Below are 19743 nucleotides of genomic sequence, written 5' to 3' on the forward strand. Positions count from 1 at the left end.
GTTAAAGAAACAGACTCCCAGTGAATACAGTTTCAAGAAGTAATTACTTTGGGCAGCCCCGGTGGCGCAGCAGTTTGGCGCCGCCTGCAGCCCAGGGCGTGATCTGGGGACCCTGGATCGAGTCCCACGTCAGGCTCTCTGCATGGAGCCTGCTTCTCCCTCCGCCTGTGTCTCTGCCTCTCTCTCTCGCTCTCTCTCTCGCTCTCTGCATCTCTATGAATAAATAAATAAAATCTTAAAAAAAAAAAGAATTACTTAATGGTTTGAGTTCTTTAGAGAATTATAGGCATGTCCCTCAGACTTCAGAGAGGGAGGTACCCAATCTCCTACCTATTTCTTAATGACAGGGGCTGTGCTGCTGTCAAAATATAAAGTTCTGAAATGTGCCTATTTTTATAGCTCAAGGAAGAATGCTGCTTTACCCCACAGTACACTGAACAGTAAGGAAGTTAAGGGCTGACCACTGTGCAGTCACACTGATTTCTTTATTTGCTTGTTCAACATTTATTCATTGAATGCCACATTGCACCAAACACCATGCTGGCTGCTGGAGGTAGAAAGCTAAAATTCAGATGCAGCCTCTCCTTGTATTGGTCAGCTCTGCTTATATGACCAACATCCCAAAACTTAGTGGCTTAAAACAAAAACCATATTTAAGGTTTTTTTGTGCTGAGGGTAGCCAGCCCATTTTTCCGAGCTTACTCAGCATCTGTGGCCAGCTAGGGGGCTGCTGGTCTCAGTGGTGCTTCGCTGGGGGGGCTCGTGTTTCCAGCAGCTTGGTCTAGACTTACTCATGCAATGGCTAGGTAAATTCCAAGAAAACGAGTGGTAGTCTGCCAGGCCTCTTGAGGATTAGGCTCTGAACTGACATGATGTCCCTTTAGCCATTCTATTGGTTAAATCAAGTCAAATGCCAGGTCAGATTCCAAGGAGGAGTGAATACCTCTTGCTTGCCATTGCCAAGGGATTTGGAAACAGGGGAATAATGGCTGCTTTTTGCAAATGGTCTAGCTCAGTGCCCTTTGGTCTGGTTGGGGGGGTGGGGGTGGGGGAGTCATAATAAGTGCTATTTAAGGCGAAAGATTTATGCGATCTGAAGAGAAACCAGAGTATTATATAAGTGCTATTTAAGAGTCTCCCCTCTCTCACCCCCAATCTCGATCTCTAACATGTTTACATTTTACAGCACAGAAATCTAGTGATTCCAGTTAAAACACCGAGTCAAAGGTCTGTTGCAATGCTAACATTTCTACTTTTTAATCTATAAGGTAACCATGAAGCGGTTGGTCCTAGGGCACAGTAGGTAATGGATTTTAAAGGCAGGCATGTAAGGACATAAATCAACACTCAAATTGTTCTAGGTTTTGGTGAAGTACATGGTTTATCGGCATACATACATACATACATTTCTTTAACTGGAGACAGAAAATCGTTTTGTTAAAATGATGTGAAACCAATGAAAAGAAGCCAGAGCCATGGCTATAAAAGAGGATTTTTTTTTTTTTAAACTGAGGGGCTTCTTTTTGACTTCAGAAAGTAAACACCAGTGAAAGTATGTGCCAGTGACGCCAACACCAGATGCACCTCAAATTCATTTCAAGTATTCATTATGTGACACGTCTTCCTAGCCCCGCCCTCCAGCGGAGGGACAAAGCCCCATGTGAGTGTCCTCGAACTGTGTGCCTAAGAATCACCTGGTAGGGTGGGAGGCAACTCTTATTAGGACCCTACCTTCCACCCTTGTATCCTCGTAATTCTCCCAGGTAACTTTCATAGGTTGTCAGAATCACAGTCGGAGGCTCACGGATTTTATCTTGGAGAAGCGTTAGTTCCAGAAACAAAGCTTTTAAAAAATGAATTAGGGCTGTCAAACTTGCTTCTCCTCAGGCAGAAAGGATTAACCCTTTACTAACCTCATTTTCCTCATCTAAACTTATGGAGAGCCTGAGATCTACAACAGCAGTAACTCACTAACCAAAGACCAAAATGCCTTTCAAAAAAAAAAAAAAAATCCAATTTATGACAAAGGGGAGCGACTGCAGCTGTGATTTGTGGCTGGGCACAGTGCTTTTGTTTGAATGTCCTCCAGGATTGTAGATCTGTACCATGGAGTACAAAGAGAATTTGAGTCCACCTAGTTAGACTCCATTCTATGGACGAAAGAAGCTAAAATAAAGGGGCTGCTCTAAAGCAGCTAAATGAGACTCTTACCCAGGGACTAACACCCAGGTCCTTCTGATTCTTTAAAAATGGTTAGTGTTCTCAAAATGTGGACTCTGCAGTGCTCCATCTACTAGGAGTACTTTGAGTGCTTGTTCTCTGGTGAGGCAGCCGGCCTAGTGGTAGAAGACCAGATCTTCCCCCCCTGCCAAGCACTTTCTTAGGGTCCTTTTCTGACAGCAGCGCATGGGATTGGAGTCACGAGACCCAGGACCAGATACCTTAGCCCAGGCCCGGACGCCGGATGCAGTGCCACACCGGTGACTGTCAGGAGATCCGTGGGTGGGCATGCTGGATCTCCCGGCCGTGCCTGCCAGCCTCCCTGCAAGACCTTCACACCTGCTCAGAGTCGGCCCGGTGCTGCCTACGCTTCCACTTTCCTCCTCTTTCCCCCCATTAGGCATCATTAATCCATTATGACAGTTATTCCAGCAGAGTCAAAGCCTGGTTTCCGAGTGTTTCTCAAGACAGCTCTGTGGGCAGCCTCTTTGGATCAGCCAGGCAGCGAGAGGAGGCCTGCTTGCAATCCTGCTTCTGAGTGATTTTGTGGAAGAGTCCTTCTGAAGTGGCCATCCCAGGGAGCAGGCCTTACAGGATGCTGGGGAGGGAAAGAGCAGGGTCATGGTTCCCGAACAACATGGCTGTTGCTCAGGGTTGGCTTCCCGGAGCAGCCCAGGTACAGAGTGCTGGCCTCCAGGGGGCCATTTGAGTTCCTTCCCATCCTATCTCCTCTGGTCCTGCGTATGTGACAAAGACCCGAGGGGACCAGCTGGACCTGTTTGCAGCAACAGTGACCCCACTGATGGGGATCAGACTGACATTCTTGGCTTTCCTGGTGTGATTCTCAGCCAACTGTGCTAGCTTGTGACCAACAGAAAAAGAAAAAAAAAAAAAAAAAAAAAAAAAGGCTTGTTATTCAAAGTAGAGTCCAAAGACCAGCACACTGGCCTCCCTAGGAGCTTGTTAGAAACGTAGAATCTCAGGTCTCCTTCCAGACCGACTGAAATACTAATTCAAAGTAACAGGTTAACAAGTCATACGGGTGATTTATATGCTCGGGACAGTGAGATGCAGTGGTTTCGAAAAGTCACCATAGAGCACAATGAGACTTCAGACTGGTAATTTTTTTTTAATGGTCTACTGTGTGCCCAGAGAGGTGGACTCCTTGGCAGGTGTCCGTCAAGCATAGGACAGGTCTGGTCTTTAAAGGTAGCTCAGTGTGTGCAGAGGCACCAGTAAGAGCATGGATTGGCTTTGTGACCCACGGTGTTTTGGAAAGAAAACCTTGTTTTGTTCAGGCTTTTTTTCTTCCTTCCTCTGCTATTAATTCTTTAATCCTTTTATGTTGCTCTTCACTGCTTGGGTCCTAACATTCAGCTTTCAGAATTTCTTCCAACACTCTTGGTTGCTCGATTACCTACTACTTTACCACCTTCCTGCTGGCTCAGGGTTTTGACCGAGGCTGATTTTTGCAGAGTATATGGATTTGGCTTTTCTCTACCTCCACTGTTGTTGATTTGCTTATCACTTTCAAAAGGGCCCAGAATCTTAGGCAGTTCAAAAGGCAAATAAGGTTTGGAGCAGAATTGTCTAGTGGATTCTATTTGCTGACAAGAGAAGGCACGAATCTCATTCAATTGGTGCCTGAATTGGGAGTCCTTCACCTGTTCTGGAATCTACTGAATGGCCCCTTGGGCTGGGAATCTCATCTAAGCAGCCACTGAATGGCCAGGTGACAGATGGCCAACTGTGTTAACCAGGAGATATGCCCTATAATCTTTTCTGGGCATAGGCTTGTTTAAGACTGCCAGCTTAGAAGATTGCCTCGCCCAGCGCCAAGTAATGGCTAGATTGCTATAATGCCTATGGTTCATTGCTATGAATCAACCTCCGTGCTGTAACCATTTGACCAGGTCCTCTTAATATTTAGAAAAATGACGGTTGTAAGAAACAAGCCAGGGGGTCTCCAAAAATCTGTCAAATGGCAAAGAGATTAAATGCTAAGATGTTACATATGCCTTCACTGTCCTCATTCAGGCCATTAGTTGGTGGCATAGGGTATCTCCCAGCTGCCATCCCTGGCTACTGCCGGCTGCCAACATTGGAAAAGGTAGGCCTCTTTTTTTTTATTATTATTTTTTTATTTTATTTATTTATTTTTTATTTTTTTAAGGTAGGTCTCTTTAAATCTGAATAATTGAGTCAGGATTAATGTTATTTCTTTTACTCAGACACCTTAAGATTCTGTCAGCACTTCCATTAGAAGGTTAATGAGTCATAGGATTGTTAGTTATACCAAAATTCTGGTGTTTACTTTTTTTTCCTTGGGGTTATTTGGGTGAAGACTTCCATTCTTACAGCATTTTTATATTTTTATGCAACACCATATGATCTTCACTGTGCAACAGCTTAGCCACCAACCACATGTGGCCTACCTAAGACAAGGGATGTACTCCCTTGTTGTACCATCCACATTTCACCTGCTCAATAGCCAGAAGTGGCTAGCAGCTACCCATAAAGGACATTTCCTTTTTTTTTTTTTAAAAAAGGTTTTATTTATTTATGCATGAGAGACACACAGAGACACAGGCAGAGGGAGAAGCAGGCTCCATGCAGGGAGCTTGATGTGGGACTCGATCCTGGGACTCCAGGATCACGCCCTGGGCCAAAGGCAGGAGCTAAACCGCTGAGCCACCCAGGGATCCCCCAAAACATTTCCATCATCAGGAAAAATTCTTTTTGACAATACTGACAATAGCACAGAATTTAGAACATGGCTGAATCTTCCAAAGCTCATTTCTCCTAAGTAGCTGAATGACCTTGGGCAAGTCATTTTATTTCCCAAAGGGCTCTTTCTCCATCTGTTAATCCTACCTGCCCCAGAGGGTAGCTGTGAGGAATTAAAGGTGGTGGTTGTTCTGAGACGGGGGCTAAATGCTCACTGTTGTTCTCCTGCCCAAACAACCTCTCATCCTTTGCCCCTAGATCACCTGCATCACTGGGAGCCTGGTCTGAGCTTTGCAGTCTGGCCAGGAGCTGAGAGTATTGCCCAGGCAGGCTGAGGGAGCATCTGGGGAAGGGAGGAGTTTGGCTTTTCCACACCCTCACATCCCCCCTCCAACCAGAAGGTTTTCCTTAGATCTTACTCCTTCCTGCCCTCAGTTGTTGCAGGCAACCAAGGGTGTGTGTGTGTGTGTGTGTGTGTGTGCGTGTGCACGCGCGCGCGCGCGTGTGCAATCAGTAACCTTTGTTATTTTGATAGGACACCCAAGTTTCAAATGAATGCTTCTAGAGCAGGGGTGCCCAAATCTAAGGTGCATCAGAATCAGCTGGAAGGTGGGTTCAAACAGTTTGCTGCCCCCACCTCCAGAGCCGTTGAGAATGTGCCCTTGAGTTCCCACCTGCTGCCTGCCTGCAGCTGCCATGGAGTCAGGGAGGCTAGGCCGCCTTGATCAGCAAAGATCAAGTAGCCTGTATGCTCGGGTTCCGGGGAGAAGGCCCACAGGCACACGCTTGAGGGGGTAGGTGTTCTTTGTACCATGGTAACAATTATGATTTTATGCTTAAAGATTAGGAAACCCCTATTCTGGATCACAGAGGACCATCTCAAAATCAGCAGCAGCATGGGATTTCGGGGCCTGCTTTTGCGTGTACATCACCAGAGATTTCCAAAACTGGTGACCTTTACCTTTGGACGTAGTGTTTGCCTAACTGGGCTCTGTGGACGAGGTCTAGGAGTCCAGGAAGCCTCAGGTTTTGAAAAACAGTGGCCTGGTAAAGCCCCCAGCAAATGCAAGGTCTTAGCAGGGTTTTTCCAAAGAGACAGCTTGTGGCATTTTGAGCAAAAGGATGTTTCCCGTACTTCCCAGGAAATTGAGCATCGCTGGATCTTGCCCATTAAATGCCAGGTGGTGCTCCAGCGTCACGATACAACTCCAAGCCATTTGCAGAGGTTTTCAAATCCCCCGCGGGGCTGGGCTGGGAGGTGGTCAGTCCTGATAGCTTTTAGGTGAGAACCATTGAGATCCCAAAGACCATCAGGTTTGCCTTAAGACAGCTCAGCCTCTGCCCTTTCTGGGTGGGGGTGGGGGTGGGGGTGGGGGTGGGGGAGGACCCTACTGGCTGCAGCTAGCCCCTCGGAGCTCCTGGGGAGGGGGCTTTCCTGTTACTTCTAGGCCTCCTGGTAGGACATGGAGATAGCCCATCTTCAGGGCGCTCTCAATGGGGCCACTTCACAGTCGACCGTTTTGCCTGTAGAAGGCAGTGGTACCATGAGCTTCCTGGTTGCATTTTAAAGATTTGAGAGCTAGAGAGAGCAAGCACAAGCAAGGGGAGGGGCAGAAGGAGAAGCAGACTCCCTGCTAAGCAGGGAGCCAGATGTGGGGCTTGATCCCAGGACCAGGACTGAGCCACCTGCTGCATTCTAAACGTGTGAGGTGGTAGGCAGGCTAACCTCTCTATTCCCTCCCCCACTTCTTCCCACCTTACCTATTTTTTTGGCAGTTACCCCAGAGGTATTTTCAGAGTGCCCCTGCTGCTGGCAGGGATAGCCTGGAAGGATGTCTGGCGAGCAGCAGCAGTGTTGGCTGGAGCCCCAGCTGCTCTTTTGGGGTGGTGTGGCAATGCGTAGGGGCTTGGGAAGCCTGTGTCCACTGCCCTCCTAGCAGGCTTTCATCCCACATCCTCCCTCTGGCTTTCCTGCCCGGCACCCCCTCCCCACCCTGTGCTGCTGCTCAGGACAAACCTGAGTCAGCTTCTTGTCCTTAGAGCAGTTCCTGCTACACTATGGCAGATGTCAAAGTGGCAGAAGATTGTAGCTGCCCTCGCCCCCTACTCCAACAGATATGGGGGAAAATATAGGAAGAAAAAAGGAGAGAAAGGCAGGCAAAGATCTGAGGGGCGGAGATGGGGCTCTGTCGGCTGCTTAAGACCATTCCGCTGCAGAAATATGAAGAGGACACATGAAGGAGTCCCCTTAGCTCCCTACTAGGATAGTTCAGAATCTTTGGATTTAATGTTGCCTTAGAATAAGAACATTTTTCCTTTTTTTAAGAATCATCCTAAAGCTTGAGCCTGCTCCTTTGCTAGAAGCCAATTTTCCTAAGAGGGTTTTCCTCTAGTACTTCCTCCCCTTGGGCATGCTTACTCCTGCTCTGGCTCCCACCACTGGCTTCCATTTATCTTCTTGCTGTGAAATAGGCAGCACCTGTCGTCTCATGAGTGCCTCCTGGAGCTCCCAGAGGCTGAACCTCCCTCGGAACCACCTGGAGGGCTCTCTGGGGTGCTCCCAGGAGTCCAGGTGGGTTTGGGGCTCTCATACCGTAACTCAACTCCCGTCCGTGATGAAGGTCCTGGAGTGAGCCAGGACACACGAAGTGACTGACATACCTAAGATCCAAGATCTCAGAACAGCTTCCTTCAGAAAAAACTCATCATCGTGGATGCTAAAATGGGCTCAGGGCAGTTCTGGAGTCGCCTGGACCCCCCATGGTGGGGAAAAGTCTACAAGCAGTGGCCTCAGGATAGCCCCCAAAGCTGGGGGTTGCAGCAGAAGCGGTCGGGCCTTGAGAGTGCCTAGAGCTGATCCCCAAAATCTGCGTCAGGTGCGCAATTACGCAGGTGGAGGCCTAGTGGTCTCAGGCAGCCTGACCTCCTGGCTCACCGCCTTCTCCCTCCTCCACTTTACTTTCACTTTTTTTTTTTCTTTTCAGTATTTTCAGGATGGGCCACCACAGCTTCCTCTGCTGCCTCTTCATCCCCACCAGAACTTTCCTCCTTTCACACTGTGGCGCAAATGACCTGTGACAGCAGAGAGGAGAGTGCCTAAGAGCTTTCTCCCAGCCACCCTCCCCGGATAATTGTTTATGATGGAAAATTCCAGTCCCATAAAACCAGAATAATACAACAAACCCCCACATCTCCATCACCCAGCCTCAACAATGATCAACTCCGAGCCAATGCAGTTTCTTCTATACCGCCCACCCCAAAGGGGCATTTTGAAGCAAATCCGAGACTTCATTTCTTTTCAGTATGTGCAGGACGGGCTTTCTTATTCTTTCTTTCAAAAGATTTTATGTATTTATTCATGAGAGATACAGAGTCTGATACAGTGGGGCAGAGGGAGAAGCAGGCTTCCTGAGGGGAGCTCCATGTGGGACTCGATCCCAGGACCTCAAGATCTCGCCCTTAGCCGAAGGAAGACACTCAACCCCCACGCCACCCAGGCGTCCCTGTGCAGGACTTTCTTGAACCTCGGTCTGACCACATCACATGCTGGTGAAGGGCCTCCGGTGGCCTGGGACAGTCCAGCTGGCTTGGAGGAGTTGGACAGGGCTCTCTGCAATCTGCTGCCACCCATCTGTTCATCTTGCTTCCCTCCATCCCCTAGCAGACCCTACCGATCCTTCTAGCCCACATCAAATATTGTTCCCCCAAATGCCGCATTTTTTTCCCCTCATCTGTCACTTGGTACATGTTCCTCTTGCGAGACTTACCACTCTATCCCCCAAGCCTCGGTCAGGGCTGGCTTTTCTCTGCAGCTTTCCCTGAATTCCTAGAGGGGTGGATCGGGCCCTCCACTGGGCTCCAGTCACACACAGACATCTGTTTACAGCACTTATTTATCAGAGGGATGCTGCTTACTGTGAGGTAGGCCCTGCTCTAGGGGGTATTCTAAATAAATGGTACCTGATTTAACCCACAGAAAATAACTCTCATGAAGTCACAGATGGGAAAAGCGGGGCGCAGAGAGGTGTAGGTCACCCAAATAGTAAGTGCAGAATTAGGGTTTTCAACTCAGGCCATCTGGTTTCTTACCCACCCTCTGAGGCTGCTTATTCTAGTACAGTCTTGTATTTGTCACATATGTGTCGCTCTCTGCCAGCCATGAAATCTTTGAGAACAGGGCTGGGGCTGCTTCCCCTGGGGCACCCAGTGCTAATGCCTGTATCTGGCGCCTTTTAGGCTTGAGCATGAAAATGTATAAGGCACTCTTCCTGGTCGTTTGGAGAAACTCCAAGGCGTGACTCCTCCTAGAGCTGTTATCATCTCCGTAGGATCAGGGCTTAGGCTTAACGGGATTCCCAGTCTTCTTTCCACCCAACACGGGGTGCACTCCCTTCAGCGAGGGCTCCCTATGGCCCTCACCCGGAAGAGCACGCTTTGGGGACGGTGGAGGGGCAACTGGACCGGGGGCTGGTTTTACTGAGGAATTTGAAGATGCCTGCAGGTGTTTTGGATATGCCCTTGGGGCGCAGCCTCTTGGTTGAGAATCACTGAGCTGGAGAGATAAGCTACTAAGACAAAATTTAGGCAACAGTCTTGGCTGGAGGGGGAGCTTGAGGACCCTGGGGACAGAGTCTCTCCCATCCTCCTTCTATCTCCCAGCCTCTCCTAAAGGCCATTCCTGACCTAGGAATGGTTGATCTCGGCCAACTGGAGTGACTAGTGTTACTTTTCATGTGGAAAAAATTTTTTTCTTTTTCCCTTACGTCCAATGGAATTATTCCAGGGATTGATTGCACATTTGAGCAAATTCCTGCGAGCAGACAGGAAAGCATGAATGTTTACAACCTTCTCTGACCTGATTCTATTTCAAGGACACGGGTCATTAGCGGCTGGCAGCAGGGAGAGCTGTATGCATACCTTCCAACAGTTTTGTAACCAAATTTGGGCATAAGTTGTTGTTGTTTTTTTTTTTTGGTCCTTGAGGTGGTGTTATTATTTACTGGAAATTCTATTATCAAATCCTGGCAGCAAAACCTTTCTTTTCTTTCTCCACAGTTCTCACTAATTGGAAGCTGCCATCATTCACTGTCTTGCTATAACCTAACTAATGACCTAACCTAAGCCTTTTAAACAAGAGGTTTCTTAGCACGGTTCTCCAGCAAAGACGATGCACAAAACAAAAACCAGACCTTAGTATCCAGTTCGGAGGCTTTCTAGTGTGACCTCAGGAAAGCAGCACTGCCTGTTTAGCTCTCATTTTCCTCATTTCTTAGTTGGGCTAGGATGTAACCATTCGGTTTTGCCTTGCCTGCCGGCAGATCTGATGGGTAGGGGCTGCCTGAATGCCTGGCTGGGAAGTGTAGCGGGAAATGGTGCTATGATGGATTGTTGATGTCTGCTGAGGGTGAGGGAGCATTAGTGACATAATTCACCAAGTGTTTGTCAACTCTGGGTTTGCAGCATTCAAGGTCTGTCCCTGTAGAGATACATAGAATGTGTTTAATGTGTGAGCTGGCCCTAGAGGCAAGATCCACCAGGCAGGAGGTTAGTGTTTCAGTGTGTCACTCGTAGGTATAGATCCCCAAAGCCTCCAAGAGATGTGGAGACCCTGAGGGGTTTGTGCATCCCAGAATGTCTTATGTACTAGATGAGTCTGACACCTGCTTCGTACGTTGTTACTAATCAAGCTAGGCTTCTAGATCCCCAGGTCCTGGGCACAATGCTGAGTGAGGGTAAGTGGGGGGACTGGGCTCTGTGGCATCCCAGTAAGAGATGGGCTTTCTATGTGTGTAGTATTAGAGTCCTGGACAAACAATTAGGATTCTTGTAATCTGTAAGATTAGAAAGTGTCCAGATATCCCAATAAAGGACCCATTGAAGACGTCTTCTCAGTCTTAGTGAGGTTCTAGAACTTGTTCAAAGTCACATGGGATGGGAAGGACGGAGCTGAAAGACACCAGAAGCCTACAGTGGGGGTGCCTAGGTGGTTCAGTCCGTTAAGCATCTGCCTTTGGCTCAGGTCATGATCCCAGGGTCTTGGTATGGAGCCTCACATCAGGTTCCCTGCTCAACAGGCAGTCTGCTTCTCCCTCTCCCTCTGCCTGCCGATGCAGAGTCATTAAGTAACCTACGGGTAGGAAAAGGTAGATCAAAGTCACTCTTTTTGACAGTTCTGAACTCTGATCACTGCATACTTTATATCAAGAATTCTGTATGTTTAGGGATGCCTGGGTGGCTCAGTGGTTGAGTGCCTCCCTTCAGCCCAGGGCGTGATCCTGGAGTCCCGGGATCCAGTCATTGGGCTCCCTGCAAGGAGCCTGCTTCTCCCTCTGCCTGTGTCTCTGCCTCTCTCTGTGTCTCTCATGAATAAATAAATAAATAAAATCTTAAAAAAAAAAAAAGACTTCTGTATGTTAAGTAATTGTCAATGCATTTGGACCCCAGTATCTCCATATTTGTGACTAGGGAGTACCTTTTTTTTTTTTAATTCTTAAAAAAAAAAGAAAAAAACCAAACATTAATTATATAATTATATGGGTGTTTTGTAGGCCAATTGCTAACATAAATAGTTGCAAAGGCAATTTGTTTTTGTAACTTATTTTTATTCTTACAAATCTAATTTGATAAAACCTAATAAAATTGCTCATGTGAAATATTTTCCTTTAACACTTTATAGATTAATCAAATTCATACCACAGTAGGTTTTGTTGTTGTTTAAATAGAGAGTTCTCATGATTTTAGTCTTACACAACTTTATGCTGACATTTCATTCAGAAACAAGTTTAAAAAATGGTATTATAAACACATGGGGGTAGTAAAAAAAAAAAAAGAAAAAACCAATCAGAAACAGCAACAACAGAAAAAGCCATGCAGAGTTGCTGTGCATTAGGAAATCATGTGTTTTTGCTGCTATAAATCTTTACTGAGGACAAACCTAAAAATTAGTCCTCCTAAAAGGTGAAAAAATATAGCAATTCCAGGTTTTTTTCCTTAGCAACTATGGTTTTTTTTCTATGCAGTGGTTTGGTTTCTTTCTTTAGCAATGTAACCTCCAAAGAGGTTTTTTTTTTTTTTTTTTTTTTTTTTTTTTTTTTTTTTAGCAACGTAACCTATGGTTTACTATGGTTTTTTTCTTTAGCAATATAACCTCCAAAGAGTACAATATATTATAGAGTTGCAAATAAGAAAATTGGTGGCAAACTTAAATGTTCTTGGTGAAATTTAAACTGTAAAACTGTACTAATAAAAACTGGGTTCAGTCCAAATAGTGGAGAAGATTGTTAAAAAACAACATTCAGTTGAGTACATTTATTTTTTATTCTTCTAATTTTTATTTTTATTTATTTATTTATTTATTTATTTATTTATTTATTTATTCTTTTAATTTTTAAAAAAGGTTTTATTTATTCATGAGACACACAGAGAGAGGTAGAGACACAAGCAGAGGGAGAAGCAGGCTCCCTGAGAGAGCCCGAGGTGGGACTGGATCCCGGGACCCTGGGATCACGCCCTGAGTGAAAGGCAGATGCTCAACTGCTAAGCCACCCAGGCTTCCCTAATCCAGTAATTTTAAGGATCAGATTGGCTTTATTGAACAACTCCTGGATCAGGCAACAATCCCATCTAGCGGGTAGAGGGGAGCTTAACTCAGCTAAACAAGAGAAAGGTTTTTAAAGACAGAGGGCATTAAAAGAAAATAATTGATTAGCAAGGAATGAATTGTTTAGATAGGCTGCCCTCTAAAAGGTGGTGGAAGGGGTCTATCAGTAAATTTCCTAGTATTGGCCAGGAAATTCCATGTTGACTAGTTAAAGATTACATTCCCAATAGCTATTCCCAATAGCAACTATGGTGGGTAAAATTTTTGATATGGTTACAAAACAAAACAGAGTTGATGAGTTGAATTCCTGTTTTATTTTATTAATATATTTTTTAAAGATTTATTTATTTATTTTAGAAAGAGGAGTGAGTGAGCCCAGGAGAGGGGCACAGGGAGAGAGAAAATCCTGAAGCAGACTCCTCGATGAGCGGGGGCTCGTGGATGCCAGGAATCTGAGAGCATGACCTGAGCTGAAATCAAGACTTGGGTGTTTAACCGACTGAGCCACCCAGCTGCTGCCCTCTATTTTAAAATTTATACAGAAAGCATGGTCTCTATGAAAATTTCAATAAAATGAAAATGGTTAGAAATTGTTCTCCATGGACAACTGATCACACATTTTAATCAACCTAATGTAAGTTGCCTAAAATCAGCACTGATGAAATTGACATTAATGTGTGATGAAAATATTTACAGTCTCAAACATGGATCAAAAATACCATCAGGGGCAGTAAACATAACTGTGTTGAATGCAGCATTAAAATGTTTGGGCCTTTTCACTGCATATAAAGAGTTCCTAAATCCTCGTCTCTGAGAAGTGGGATTCATTTTGGAAGGAAGGAAGATGAGAGGAAGCATGGATTTTAAGCTTTCCTTAAAGTTGATTGTTTGCCCGCAGCCCATCCACTATGCTGACAGAGAAAAAAGACCTTGAAATCTCCCTCTGGGGAGAAATCCAGTCATCAGGACAATGCCAATGGATATTCATTATGGAGGTCACCTCAGAGCATGATTTTGGGGATGTGCTATTCCATGGTTGTGGCTTGCAGAAATTCTTTCAAGAGAATGGCCAAGCTTTGCCCAAGGAGAGACCCAGACGCTCAAGAGAGGCAGACCCCTTAGACACAGATTATACTTGGTAAACTGCCGATACTTGTAGAATGGGCTGAAGGAGGAGTCCTAAGGTTTAGCTTCAGTAGTTTCTGTTCATATGGAGGCCATTTAAAAATTGAGGCCAAATGAACTTTTCCTGCTTGAATTTTTACCTCTGCACTTTTGTGGGTGGGGGCTAGAAGGTGTGTGTGTGTGTGTGTGTGTGTGTGTGTGTGACAGAAAGAGACAGAGAACACAAGAGAGCTGAAAAGGCGACCATTGGCTGAAGTCTACTTGACACTGTAGACTGCATTCTACTTGACAGAACCATAGTGGTTCTCAAGGGGTGACTTTGCCCCACCCCTACTCTATCCCTAGGGTACATTTGCCAATGTCTGGAGACTTTTTTTCTGCTTGTTGAACCTTGTACCTAATGGGTATAAAAAGCCAGGGTATACTGCTACACATCCTATAATACGTAGGACAGCACCCACCAACAAATAATTTTCTAGCCCCAAATGTCCCTGGTGCCAAGGTTGAGAAATCCTGTGGTGAAGACACCAAACTCAGTGAGTTGCAGCTGGTGTGCTGGTACTTTTTTATGGAGAAGTGTAAACTTAGGAATGCCAAAGGAGGCCCAATACTTGATCAACTTTGGTGTTTTCACCCTGTCTAGTGGCCTGTGTGGCCCATAATTCTAAGTCCTAGGACTTGGGGTAATTATGTAGCTCATGGAAGAAGGTAAAAAGTAATGTTCAAGAGCTCAAATTTGGGTAGTGGAAGGACTCAGATTTAGTTTAATATTCTGACACTGTGTGACCTTGGGCGTGTCCCTGAACAACTTGGGGCTTCACATTTCTATTTGTAAAATGGGAGTAATAATGGTACCCAACTCAATGAGTTGTTACGAGGATTAAATGAAATGTATACAGAGCATTTAGTATCAGTGCATATGCAGAGTTGTTAATAAAGGGATCCTTGGGTGGCTCAGTGGTTTGGTGCCTGCCTTTGGCCTAGGGCACGATCCTGGGGTCCTGGGATCGAGTCCTGCGTCGGGCTCCCGGCATGGAGCTTGCTTCTCCCTCTGCCTGTGTCTCTGCCTCTCTCTCTCTCTATGTCTATCATAAATAAAAATAAATAAATAAATCTTAAAAAAAAAGTTGTTAATAAAATGTTTGGATTTGTGTTCAGAACAGACAAGAAAGTTATGAATGGAATGAAGAGTCCAACCAAGCAATAAAGAGATTATTTGAATACAATCCAGAGGTATAGAAAAACTGGCTATAACCCAGGTGGGGCTCCAAAATTCACCTGTTCAAATGCGGATATACAACTTTGAAGATTTCAAGTTAAAAAAAGTAATTTTTTTTTTTGTCCCCCCCTCCCCCCAAAAAAAGTAATGTTAACGAGGCTCATTGGATTGCAAAATTAAACCCCAGCCCAGAGGCTTGGGCTTGGTGAAGAAGGAAAGAGGCTCTCTACGGACAGACATGAAACAGAATTTGACTCACAGTCTGAGAGCTACATGATTTCTCTTGGCTCCAGTAGAGTCATCTTGTATGTGGGGATCACAGGTCATGTTCTGGGCTCCACTCTCTAAATGATAAATAATGCTATTGTGACTCCGGCTGTCATCTCATTCTGCCAGAGATGGTAGGTCCACTCATTAGTAGGCAAGATGATATTGAAATACAGCGATCATAAAGTAAATAGAATTGATAGCATTCATATTTTGGTGTGGTTTAGGAATAAGTTTTATAATCATTGGGATATTTTGCGTGCGTTTGTGTTAAGATATTTCAAATATATCTGGCATATCAGATAATCGGATTAAGATTTGAAATGTATAATTTATATTAGACTCGTGACGTTAATTTTAAAGGTACTGTGGACTTTTATTGTTTGCAAATAGTACTTAAATGTAAATGGTATAAAATTTTAATTTTTTAGTATAAAAATTTAAATATTAAATGGTTTACAATATTTTATTTGTTTGACAGATTAATAAGAATCACCGAAGTGCATAGGAAGATTTTGGTTTTTAGGTTTGTAATTCCATCAGTCTTTTGGAGTTACTTTAGGGTATTGGATATGTTAACTGTGTAAAATTTTAAAAGTGCCCGAGGGAATTTAATTCATGAGTGAGGTTAACTTTTTAGAATTTAATCTTTTAAACTTATGAGTTAATTGAATGTAATAAAAAGTGACTATGAATTCTTATTTTTACATAAAATATTCATAACAAGACTTCTCAATTGAACTTAAAGGCTCAGGGAACATTAGGCCTTTAAATGTACAATTTCCATGTATTTAATTAATGAAATACTATTATTAGTATAGTTCTTTCAATGTATGAGGTTCTGTCAGACTTTTTTTTTTTTTAATTTATTCATGAGAGACACAGAGAGAGAGAGAGGCAGAGACACAGGCAGAGGGAGAAGAGGGTTCCATGCAGGGAGCTTGATTCGGGACTTGATCCCAGGACCCCAGGATCACTCCCTGGGTCAAAGGTAGACGCTCAACTGCTGAGCCACCCAGGTGTCCCTTCTGTCAGACATTTAAAAGCTCACACGAGGGACTCAGGTCCTGATCCCAGGGTCCTGGAATTGAGCCCTGCTTCTGGCTCCCTGTTGCGGGGGAGTCCTACTTCTACCTCTGCCTCTGCACCCCCCACCCTCTGCTCTTGCGCATGTGTGCTCTCTCTGTCAAATAAATACATAAAATCTTAAACAAAAATAAAAGCTCAAATGACATTAGGAAGCATTCAGTAAGTGGTAGTTACAATGAACAGTAAGTATTGCTTGTCTTTTTGTCTCTTTGAATCTGTGCAAGGAAACTTCTGTGACTGTGTATCTATTGCTTGATATCCTGAGGGTCCTGATTAGCTGAAGGTAAGGATTATTCCAAAAAACAAAACAATGTGGGGTTTTTTGAGTCAATAATTTTATTACTATTATTTTTCACACCGAGGAGACTTAGTTACATAAAGTGATATTCTATGAGTTGATTACCAGCAGGAGAAGCACAAAGGTGTGGAAAGCATAACAGGAACACAGTGAGGAAACGCCCTTTGTCAAGTGGAGTCCATGTGACAGAACACATTACTGCAAACAGCCTATGTACAAATAAATATAGCTTTCCGTCTATGTACAGACATATTCACAGAGAATAAACTGACGCGAAATCTCCATACATCTGTCATCCAGTGAAAATTGCACGTAATAAACAAAACACACAGAAAATGACAAAAATAATTCAGAAGTGCATCAGCTGGAGTCTTGCTGGGGGTAAAGAGAAGGGTTAAAATGCTTCTTTAAAATGGAGGCAAACAAAGGAAGAGCGAGATGACATCTATCCCTAAAAAGATCCTTTACAAAAATGGCATTCTGATATTGTTAATATAATCTCTCCAAAAAAGAGTTTATGTGTTCTAGGGCAAAAGTCTATGTTGGGGTCAGTGGTGACCACATTTTCTCTGTTTTACCAATATGCAAAGAACGAAAGTATAATTTATCTTTCCTCTAGTGCTAGTGGCAACTTAATTAATCCAGGAAGGTAGCTTTGCTACTCCAATTTTTGATGGCTCCATGAGACTGCAGATTGTTTGGAGATAAAAGCTCTTGCTTCTCGAACTTTCTCAGACTCGAGCAGAAGACACACTTGAGATAGGTGCAGGGCACAAATACGGACTTTATGTGCAGAGTTCAGCAGGGCTGTATGTCAACAGAGGCTCCCTCTTCTGGATAGAGTCTCTGCCCTTTGGAGAAACTCTTCGGACCACAAAACAGTCCCCAACAAGAACGTCACTGGCTCTGGGCCTAGACACTCTGACTTAGGGTAAATGGCCATTTAAGCATCAAATTGGTGGGGTCGTTCAATTTAATAACCACGTTTACTCCATGTTGAGAATTTAGGGGTCCAGTTGTGGTGAATATTTCTAGGCTCTTAAGTGCTTTTTGGTTATTCTTTTAGCTTTCCCTCAAATTACATAGAAAATTATGATAAATGGAAATATTAAAGTTTCTAGTTGTGGGGACGTCTGTGTATAGGTAAGTATTCTACCACACTGGTCAGAACATGTGTATTTTAGCAGAAAGGAAATGCGTTATGATGTCTGTTATTTGCCGTGTCCTCCCAAGGAAGGTTTATATTTCAGCACAGGAAATTATTGACAAATTGTATATCTATGTTTGCCATTTTTATAAGGGAACTTCTTAGGCCCATCCCACATTTATATATATAAAAACTCAAACAAACCTTATGTTTCCCAGGTATGTATTTACCTAATTATCCATTTCACTCTCTGTATAGGTGAACCTTGCTTTACATAACAAATGGATTCCTGAAAAACAGTAGATCTATAATTTAGACTTTCAATATAGTATCAGAACTTGCTGTTTCAAGAAACTATGTCACAAGCTACTTTGAAGATGAAGAATGCTTTTGTGAAATGAATCATTTCTTTCATTTGCAGAGTTTTATTAAAGTACACATTTAAAGTTTATCAGGTTAGGATTGTCTAGAACAATAATTGTATGCAATAAAAAACAGAACAGATAAACTCCAATTTACAATAAACAATACAAAACAGGAATGACTCATGACTGCTTATTGATTGACTATATTCAGAAGCCCTGAATATATGTATTATTGGTATTTTATGGCTTTAATTAAGACAATTGTCTCTTATGAAGTACTATAAAGTGCAATATTAAAAAATTAAAAACCCAAAAGGCATCCATTGTCCTTCAGTTTTATCCTGATGAGAAGAATTGGAGAATCATTTAATTAAATGGCAAGGAATTATCTATCCATACTGCATGCATGTAATTTGATCCTTAAAATTATTTAATTCAGGGATTCAGACTTAACTCATTCCTTTGTGTGTGTGTGTGTGTGTGTGACATGATTTTAAAAATTAGCATTCTCTTTCAGGTAATTCACTGTTTAAGAGAACTGTCAGTCCCAAGGCCTTTGTTACTTACGGATCCATTATAAAGGAACATGCAGCCCAATACGTGAGAATGCAGAACCAAATTCCTGTGCTTTTGCTGAACTGTAGCCCACTTTCCTGGGCCAGGACCCAATCTACAGCCACACAATTCCTATCCAACCTAGTACCCAAGGAAGGAAATACACTACAATACTGGGTGATAAGAGGAGGACCAACATTTCCCCTATTTCCTATGTAAGTGAAAGCATGAATTCCTTTTGGTATATCAAAGCAAGTAGAGTTTCTGAATGATCTCCAGTGGTGTCTCCCCCACTCTGAGTTCTTTGTGAGCATGGAATTATGACAGTAAAAATGAAGCCCATGAACTTGACTTCACCAGGCCTCATGATTATGCCACACCCTGTGTTCAAACTTTTCACCCCTGGATAAACGCCTGTTAGTGCTGTTGCACCAAGGCCTACTGGTGCTCTAAACTCTAAAGGTATTTCTGTGACTCTACTCTTTTATGAATGTGAACTCTGTTCACATTGCAGTAGCAATCAGGAGGGATTTTTTCCCCCTGAGAAACTGCCAAAGACATGAAACAGAAATTTTTGGGAGCAGGGGCCCAGTGTTTTTGAATATTCACATTAATGAAGTGGTGGACAAATGCTCAGTAGACTGGCCAAGAGCAAGCAGAATCTGGAAAGGGAGAAAGCGCTGAGTCCAACCTGGACTTGAAAACTGGAAGCGGCCCTAGAAATAAACAGATGGAGACTCAAAGAGGCCAAGTGGAGAGTGGCTCATAGTAGGCAAAATGGTGAATCAAATGCACTGGGGCAGGCCGAGAGGTGCACCCGCTTTAGCTAAATGTCTCGGAGAAGAGATCAGAAGTGATAGGGTACAGAAGATGAATGTGAATTAGCAATGTAGTGTGACTTTGTAAAAGTAAGAGCAACAGAGAAGTTCAGCAAAAGGGAGCAAAGCAATAGGTTTGAGACTGTAATTCAGCCCTGTTCAGACTGACCTGTGTCATGATGAGTCATAGGGTTCTATAATTTAGGAGTAACATAAAGCAGGTAAAAACGCTGAGTAGAGAAGAACTGGAAGAATTAAGAGGGTTAGGAAAAAAGGACTCTGAAATAAAGCTCTAAAGATACTTTTGATGAAA

General features: G+C 43.8%; 1 long non-coding RNA gene across 2 annotated transcripts; it reads left to right on the forward strand.

Moving 5' to 3' along the window:
• The first annotated feature begins 5821 nt into the window (after positions 1 to 5821).
• Positions 5822 to 18376, forward strand: LOC144322269 (uncharacterized). 2 transcript variants are annotated; one of them, XR_013387864.1, is made up of 6 exons: positions 6748 to 7823; positions 7932 to 8248; positions 12905 to 13181; positions 14831 to 14931; positions 15037 to 15292; positions 16472 to 18376. It is a non-coding gene; the product is annotated as an uncharacterized LOC144322269 (long non-coding RNA). The 2 variants fall into 2 exon arrangements; XR_013387865.1 differs by lacking the exons at positions 6748 to 7823; positions 7932 to 8248 and adding an exon at positions 5822 to 6128.
• Positions 18377 to 19743: the final 1367 nt, after the last annotated feature.

The sequence above is a fragment of the Canis aureus genome, chromosome 10 (genome assembly GCF_053574225.1).
Source record: "Canis aureus isolate CA01 chromosome 10, VMU_Caureus_v.1.0, whole genome shotgun sequence".
Classification (NCBI taxonomy): domain Eukaryota; kingdom Metazoa; phylum Chordata; class Mammalia; order Carnivora; family Canidae; genus Canis; species Canis aureus.